General features: G+C 35.8%; 1 protein-coding gene across 2 annotated transcripts in view; it reads left to right on the forward strand.

Annotated features, from left to right (window-relative positions):
- Positions 1-9000, forward strand: part of LOC136849767 (mucin-21-like) — a 159145-nt gene that overhangs the window by 68107 nt on the left and 82038 nt on the right. For both annotated transcript variants that reach the window (XM_067123170.1, XM_067123171.1), the window contains one exon: positions 4543-4829. The gene's annotated coding sequence lies outside the window, so the exon portion shown is untranslated. The remainder of the gene's footprint in view (positions 1-4542; positions 4830-9000) is intronic.

A 9000-nucleotide genomic window follows, 5' to 3' on the forward strand; every position in this document is an offset into this window, starting at 1 on the left:
GACTGCGGGTACATTTCTCATTATAGTATGTATTGGCTAATTCAACTTTACAGTTCAGTTTTCACTCAGTTTTCCTTTTTGAGAAAACATAGGATGCTCAATTCTGTTTTTTTTAAAGGCAACACTGCTTAAAATATTTCTCTCAACCTTTGCAAAGCTTATAAAAGAATGTCTTTGGATTCGTTACTGCTGCTTGCATGGAGGTTGGCACCCTTGATTCTTTACAGCTGGGCTTTCAGTCCTTGCATGATACGTCATCTTGCTTCCACGTCTCCTAATTCTCTTCTTAAATTCTTATTCCTGGGTCACACGAGAAGAAGATGTATCTCTTCATTTTCTCTTCATAATGGCTCACACGTTCTTGTTCTTGAGCTGTGCAGTGCTGAGTGGAAAGTGTGCGCGTTGAATATGTTGAGAATCTGCTTCTAATTCTACAGTAATTGCTTTAAAATCCGCTAGGGTCAGAAGCAAAGATGATTAATATTCATAATGAAGAAAAGCCTTAGTGTAATTCGATGATCTGCCACTAACACCTCCTACAGTGGGCTGAATTTTGTTTCATAAATCTTTCACGTATGTAACGACGCTTATCATTTCCAGTCTGATAGACTAACGAGCAGTCACGTGTTGTGAAGATGCCACCCCGACCAGTCCCCCAATCCCACACACTTAATACCTGTTAATCATTCCGTAATTCATTAGTGAAGAATCAGCAACGCTTATTCTTGCGTCTAGGTTGGTAGGATCGAATCCAGATGTCAACTCCAGGCTTCCTTTTTCGTTTGAACGATTCAGCACGCTCACGGCACGCCTTTGGGCTGGGACCGCTTTGGCATAAGGCTGGGAGCTGAGACACTAGCTAACCCTTTAGTTTCCTCACATTTGATTGCTACTTGTTCCTAGCACCAAACAACCAAGCAATGAGAACAGAGTAAGGACATTGAATCTGTCGAGTATTTTTTCTATAGAGGCTTCTTAATGAGCTTTCCTTTACATCCCGCAGTCCTTTTGTGCTCTAACCTAGTAAAATAAACCATTCATCAAGTGAGTGTTGCTCGGTGTCTTGGTCCTTTGACGATGGTCTTATTTTGCTCTAACTAAAGCGTTTACTCTACACGTAATCACCATCTCTTACCTTGTCTTGAAAACAGTTTAATCAAGACAATATTTGCAGAACATTTCTGTATCTTTGGGCTCCTATCCCTTGCTTAGTTCATCCACAGAGCGTGGGAGCGTTGTGCATCAGAGTGAACCATCACGAGCATCTTTCATATTCGACTCTGGAATTGTATACTTTTCTCCGTAATAATGCTTTTCCTCATAGGCAGAAAGTTTATAACGACCAAAGAGGCCCAGACTGTTCTCTTTTGAGACCAGGCCACGTTTTGGTCTATTTATGAACGCATCTGCCCGAGGGATCAAACTTATACTCGTATTTGATTGCAAACTATTGGTACTTCTGTGGAGAATACAGCAATGTCTTCTTGGACTGTCATACTAAAGAGAATAAAATGTCCAAGATAGAGCACCGGGTAAAATAAGTACTATTAACAGACCCATTAACCCAAACGACGAGATAGGGAGGTTGTGTGTAGGTTGGGGGGGAGGGAGACGTTGTGTCGGTTAGGGGGGAGGGAGAGTGGGAAGAGGAATACCCATACACTGACAGCTTCCTTCAAAAAGATGATTTTCTGTTGACTCGGCAAACTCGTTACTTGATTCACTTGTCAGGAGTGTAAACGTGGAGGTCCCGAGTGCACTCTCATGATTATGTGTGTACATCTGCTTACGTGTGTTTATGAAAAGAGTGCGCGCGCAAGACCGCCGCAATTTGTTTCTCGTTATTATCTCCTTTGTGGAAGATGCTGGGAGTACTCGCGTTGCCCCGTTTGGTATAGATAAATGGAGTTATTTTCGTCTCGTGTCAGTGGAGAAACTTTGTGTCAAGTTCGTTGTTTATTCATAATAATAATAATAATAATAATAATAATAATAATAATAATAAAATTACGGAAATGTCTTGAATAAAAGAGGGAACACACTGGCGAGAAACTGTAAATATTTACACATTACTTTTCTCAAAGCGTTAAGGTTTTTACGATTTTCCGTGGGAATACACGTTTCTCTCTCTCTCTCTCTCTCTCTCTCTCTCTCTCTCTCTCTCTCTCTCTCTCTCTCTGAAAAAGTAAACGATTGTCACGGAGGAGATTTTGTTTGGCGGGAAGACGATGACGATAACAATAATAGCATGCTGTCTCCCATCTCTTACATTATCTGAGGTAATCTTCGTGTTGGCCAGAAATAATATAAATTTAATGCTTGTCGACTGATACTTCGGCATTTTTTGTAATGTTATCCCACGGATGATGGTAATAACGCACACTTTTGTTTTTTATACTGAGTGCGAATTAAATATATATATATTATTTATATATATATTTATTTATTTATTTATTAATTATGAAGTTTTGTCATATATACTCGAGACTTTTTTTTTTTAAATAACTTGATGTCGATTTCACTTTACCGTGGGAATAACTTGCCCCCAGTGGGGACTTAAACAAGTTTTTTCAAATAAGGGTGGCTCCCGAGAAAAGGATGGACAATGATCATTGTCAGATTCATACGTAAACAGAAGACTTTCATATTTATATATTATATGAGTGTGTATATATATATATATATATATATATATATATATATATATATATGTGTGTGTGTGTGTGTGTGTGTGTGTGTGTCTATGTATATATACATTATATATGTAAATATATATATATATATATATATATATATTTACATATATAATGTATATATATATATATATATATATATATATATATATATATATATATATATATATATATATATATATATATATCTTTCCATACCCAGCACCACAAATTCTCGCCCCTCACCCCTTCAAAACACCGTACCTGATAGGTCAAACGGAGGTCACAATTCTTACGACCTCGTGGCCTGAGTGACCTTCCCATCTCCCTCACAGACGGATCTCTATGCTATAGCCTACAGAGAGCTTCATCTTCCTGAGACTTTCATCTTAACTTTAGAGTTTTTATATTTGGTCAAGGGGAAGTTTTCGTAAGAATGTCGGACGGTATTCTCAAAAAATCCTGTCAGGTGGCTGTGTAATGTAAGTTGTATTCGTTCTCATCTTGATACAGTTTAATTTGCTTGGGATAATGGCACAGACATGGTCACTTCTGCTATTCCTATCACTCCTCCTGCTGCTATGAATATATATTGATCGTGTTGTAGGTCTTGTGACGCCAGTTTTAGTAGTCATAAATCAATCAATTTTGATCGTGTTGGTGTTAGTTTTGTCAGCAGTTACTACTACCACTAATGCTATTGCTTAGTTACATTATTATTAAGTATTTTTATGTACTGATTCTGTTGCTACTAGTTTCATTAACAGTTACTCACGCCACTAATGCTACTGCATATTTCCTTTATTAAGTATTTTTATATATTAATCCTGTTGCTACTATTGTTACCAACAATCACTATTGTCACTAACGTTACTGCATATTTACTTCATCCTTAAGTATTTTTATATATTGATCCTGTTGCTACTAGTTCTGTCAACAGTTACTACTGCCTGTAATGCTACTGCATATTTACTTTATTATTAAGTATGTGTTTATATATTGATCCTGTTGTACTCGTTTTGTCAACAGTTTCACTGGTTATTTACTTTATTATTAAGTATTTTTATATAAAGATCCTGTTGCTACTAGGTTTATCAGCAGTTACTCATGTAGCTAATAATATTGCTTATTTACTTAATCATTAAGCATTTCTTTATATTAATCCTGTTGCTACTAGTTTTATTAGCAGTTACTCCTACAACTAATATTAATGCTTATTTTTTTATTGTTAAGTATTCTTTTATATTGATCCTGTTGTTACTAGTTTTATCATCAGTTACTACTGCCACCACTAATACTACTGTTTATCTCGTTTATTACTAAGTATTTCTTATTGAGTCCCCTCTGAACGAATCTTCAGCTTTTTTATAAATTACTTGCCGCGAAGGACTATCAACTATTAACCAACAGTAAGAGCTTAATGGCACTACAGTACTGGCTCATTAGTCGTATAATTACAATAATATATATCTATTCATTAAATATTAACTGAATAAACTGAATTAGATAGTTAAATTCTAGTGCTTACAGCACGTTGTTCTTCGATACACAGGTGATGTACGCTTTTACGAATGCATGTCTGTATTATAATCTGGTACTTAATGCGATACTAAATGGTTACCATCAATTATAGTTTAAATTTACTTTGGAAATTTGGTCTAATTTATATTGGGTCATCTCATTCTTGTAATGCCAACGTTGAGATACATGTTACAGTGTTATTCTGAAATGCAGTTTAGCAATGCTATCATTTATTGCATCGTATTGTGTGTGATACCAAGAAAAAAGGGTATGACAAAAATGAATAAATTACATTGCTAATTCTAAAAAAAAAAAACTTACTTTCGTATTTCATTATTCATTTTCACAGGGCGCGCACAACCAGCTTCATGCTAAGCTACTCAAAGCATAATAAATCGCTTTGATCGGCATCGAGTCTAAATTACGCACCATCTATCTTCATCCACAAATCCTGCCAACCCCCACCCTCCTCTCACCATGGGATTTTAGAGGTCGCCAGAGGCCACAGGGGGTCACAGAAAAGGTTGCAGGCCCTCACGCCTGGACGCTACCACAGAAAACGGCTTTTAGAAAACGGATCTCGGGAATCGCATTTTCGTGGCCAGTGATACATCCTGTTCATGCGTAAATGGCAAGGTAAGTCTTCTCAAGCATATGTTTAATGGGATCTTATCCTCCAAACTCTTGCGGGAAACGGAAGTTGAACACATTCCGGAGCCACCTTTAAGAGTGAAGGTAATGTATACGAGTATATATACTATATATATATGTATGTATATATATATATATATATATATATATATATATATTTATTTATTTATTTATATGTATATATATACATATGTAGAATCTACTGGTCACTTTTTACCAGATACATATGTAATTGTAATAGCCATAATGCACCTGTTAGCTTCTCGAATTCTTCGCTCTTTTTTGGATACGCTTGTCACTACAAAGCTTTAAGATCCAAGTGCAAGAAATATAAAGAAGTTATGTGGGCGTATGCGTGAGTATATATACATATATATATATTATATATAATAAATATATATATGTATGTAATATAAATATATGTATTATATATATATATATATATATATATATATATATATATATATATATATATATATATATATATAAAAAGCAGGTTGAGGGTAGATAATGAGAAAGGAAAGATGCATCAAAGGAGATGTATTCTGTAAAAGTGGATACATTTTAAAAAAATTAGTGGACAAATATTATTAATGAGAAAATGGTAGAGAGAGAGAGAGAGAGAGAGAGAGAGAGAGAGAGAGAGAGAGAGAGAGAGAGAGAGAGAGAGAGTAATTTGGAAAATATGTTGGTTTTGCATCATTCGGTTAGTGCATTTTTCTTACTTGAACAGTATTCTACAAAGGGTCGAACAAGGCCAAGACTTGTGCCTTGTCGAAGCAAACCTTTTATTACCGGCGACATTACTGAGCCTCATTCATACTATTAACTTTTTATTCTTCTCGATAATTTGCCTGGCTTGGTCCTCTGCCTGTATGCTACGATATGATTCCACCATTCGGCTGATATTTCATTCGGTGAAAAATTTCTTTTCTCGGTATTAATGTAAAACTTTTTTTTTTTAACTTATATTTCTGAACTCATATTTCCAGGAAAGGTTGACTGTGATGAAGTAGCGCGGTCATCATTATCAGGGTATTTGACTGAAGACCTCATGATTTGGTCTATCTGACCCAGATTGTCATGTGGTCAGCCATTAGGGAACTCTGAAATCTAAGTTGTTGCATCTCCGCGTAATTCCATAAACGCTTTGTGACTTTAATGTTTATTCACTGATTATGCTTAGCAAAAAATTCAAATATTTTTTTTCTAGAGTCAGGATCATCATGAGAGCAGTTTTTATCTCTCAGCATTCATATTAGATATCTTCTTTGTTCTATTTATTCTTGTACTGAAAAGAAACAGAGAGAGAGAGAGAGAGAGAGAGAGAGAGAGAGAGAGAGAGAGAGAGAAAGAGAGAGAGAGAGAGAGAGAGACTGGCCCACTGATTGTAAGTTATCAGACGTCAAAAGAGAGAGAGGGAGAGAGATAAAATGTTTTGACGCTTGAATAAATATAAATAGCTGACCAGCAGTAAATACCATTGAAGACTACTAGAATCTTCTCGAAGCGGAGCAAAATTTCCTTTGAAATAGAAAACAAATTATGACGTCATTAACTGTCAGCATGAGACCTTTCTTGTACTGAATTTACAACTGTTCCCTTCTTTTTAAGAAACATTATTCCATTTGCCACATTACTCTCCTATAATTAAATGCTGTGCAGGTATTTATATATACCAACTCATCTCTCAGTTACGAGTAAAAGTAAGCCGGAATATAATTGAATTTCACAAATCATCGTTCGCCAACTCCTCCGCGATCGTTCAAGCACCCGGCACGGAAAGCTTTGTTTTTAAGTACGAAGATGAAAGAAGACTCTGTGATCTTCCGAGACACAGAATTTTTAGTTTGATACAAGCAAGGTTTGAAAAATGATGGAAGACAAATTTGCTAGATTGTGGTTAGCTTCCAAGTCGAAAGTTAATTCTCGCAGATTTTTCTTACGACTAAGTTTTATTTCTTGAGCGGTGATGAATATGGGAGATGGATGTGGTATAACTTTTATTTATACATACACACATACATTTTATATACATATACATATATATATATATAAATATATATATACATACATATATACATATTTACATATATATATATGTATATATGTATATAATTACATCAAGCATTCCGAATATGTTTATCCACAAATACTCACATTTAGGCCTGTTTGTTCTTGTATCTGCATATAATATATCCTTGTGTATATAATTATCTTCTTAAACATACATGCCCATAAATGAAACTATATAGATACGTATATATATATATATATATATATATATATATATATATATATATATATATATATATATATATATATATATATATATATATATATATATATATATATATATATATATATATATATATATATATATATATATATATTGCGATGTGTGAGTGTGTACGTGTTTGTGTGTTTGTGTGTCTGCTTTTTCCTTAAATGTGGACTGCATATATGAGACACATGAAAAGCTAAGTTTTCAAACCGTGTATCTTGCAATATCACTTCTATCAGTACTACCAAATAATTGATTTATATTAGATAATACACACTTACAGAAGTTAACAATTTGAAAATACCTCGCAGATAATTTACAAAATTAAATTTTGACTTGCCTGACACATCACCTTAAGCAAAGAATCTTCCAGCCGCCTTTAGGGGCTGAGCGCTGGCAAGCACCCAAGGCCGGAGGGATTAATTTGCAAGCGACGCTTTGCTTTCCATCAAGCGGAACACCAGAAGTGGGAGAAGGCAGTCACGGAATAATTGTAGTTTGCTGATCTCGGCCCCCCGTGCCTTTCGGGGTGAAGATTACTTAGTGCTCGTTAGGTTGGCTTGTGGTGTTGACGGGTCGTTTGAGTTTTCTGTAAAAAAGAAAACTTGAGATGGGCATTTGTTTGTCCGTCCGTACTTTTTCTGTCAACCCTCAGATCTTAAAAATTACGGAGGCTAGAGGGCTGCAAATTGGTAGGTTGATCATCTACCCTTCAAGCATCAAATATATCAAATTGCAGCCCTCTAGCCTCAGTATTTTTTTTTTATTTTATTTAAGGTTAAAGTTAGCCGTGATCGTGAGTCTGACACCGCTATAGGTGCCAACAACACAGGCCACCACCGGGACGTGGCTGACTTTTTTCATGGGCCGCGACCGAGAGTTTCATGGGCCGTGGCTGAGAGTTTCATACAGCATTATACACTGTACAGAAAACTCGATTGCTACTTGTTTTATTATCACTGTCATTTTTATTTTTAGTTTTGCAAATTTAATTTGAATTCTCTACTTATACTGTTACTACTACTACTACTACTACTACTACTACTACTACTACTACTACTACTACTAATAGCAGTAATCATCATCATTATCATCTACAAATTTGATACTGTAGCCTGGTGAAGTGTTTACCATTCCCCACTATTTCTAAACTTGATTGCTACGTCCTACTTCACGCAATGCTCCTCCATAAATAGTTATTTACTTATTTATTCATTTATCTATTTCCCGTGTGCACCTTCCAACGCTGCCAGTACCTTAAGGTCGGGACTGTAGTTACAGACATTCCCTTCCCGATGTAGGCTCCCTTGCGATTAGCGTATTGGTAAGGAAGTTTCCCCTAGACCTTGCTATGTAGAGCTTCGGGACGGAACGATAGCTTACGGGTTATTAAAGCTTTGAGGGTAATTCCAACTGGTACCAACCTTTCTTGCTGCTGGACTGCTCATAAAGTGTGCCTGTCGTCCTGCCTCCATCATGTTACGGTCATTTTGTCATTTTGACGGTACATGTGCGATAGTGTTATTACATGCAGTCACTGCTGCGGTTCTAATATTGTTGCTACTAATGCTGATAAAAATAATGATTATTATTATTGATAAAAAAATATTTAAAGCTGGTCAAATACTCACCTATGACGCCGAGTACCATCTGGTTTGAAACAAGTATTAAAAGGAATATTAAAAAAAAAAAAAAATGGCCTTAAACGAAACCCCACCAGGATCTAAACAGCGGCCAAGGATCTCGAAACATCAGAGCGCGTCATTTTTTTTGGCGCCCTACAAGGATCGCCGATTAAAGATAATGCTCCCGCAAGAATCCCACGAGGAAGTCGACGCATTCTAAGGCAAGCAATTGCATGATTGCAGTCGT

The sequence above is a fragment of the Macrobrachium rosenbergii genome, chromosome 21, assembly GCF_040412425.1.
Source record: "Macrobrachium rosenbergii isolate ZJJX-2024 chromosome 21, ASM4041242v1, whole genome shotgun sequence".
In the NCBI taxonomy this organism is placed as follows: domain Eukaryota; kingdom Metazoa; phylum Arthropoda; class Malacostraca; order Decapoda; family Palaemonidae; genus Macrobrachium; species Macrobrachium rosenbergii.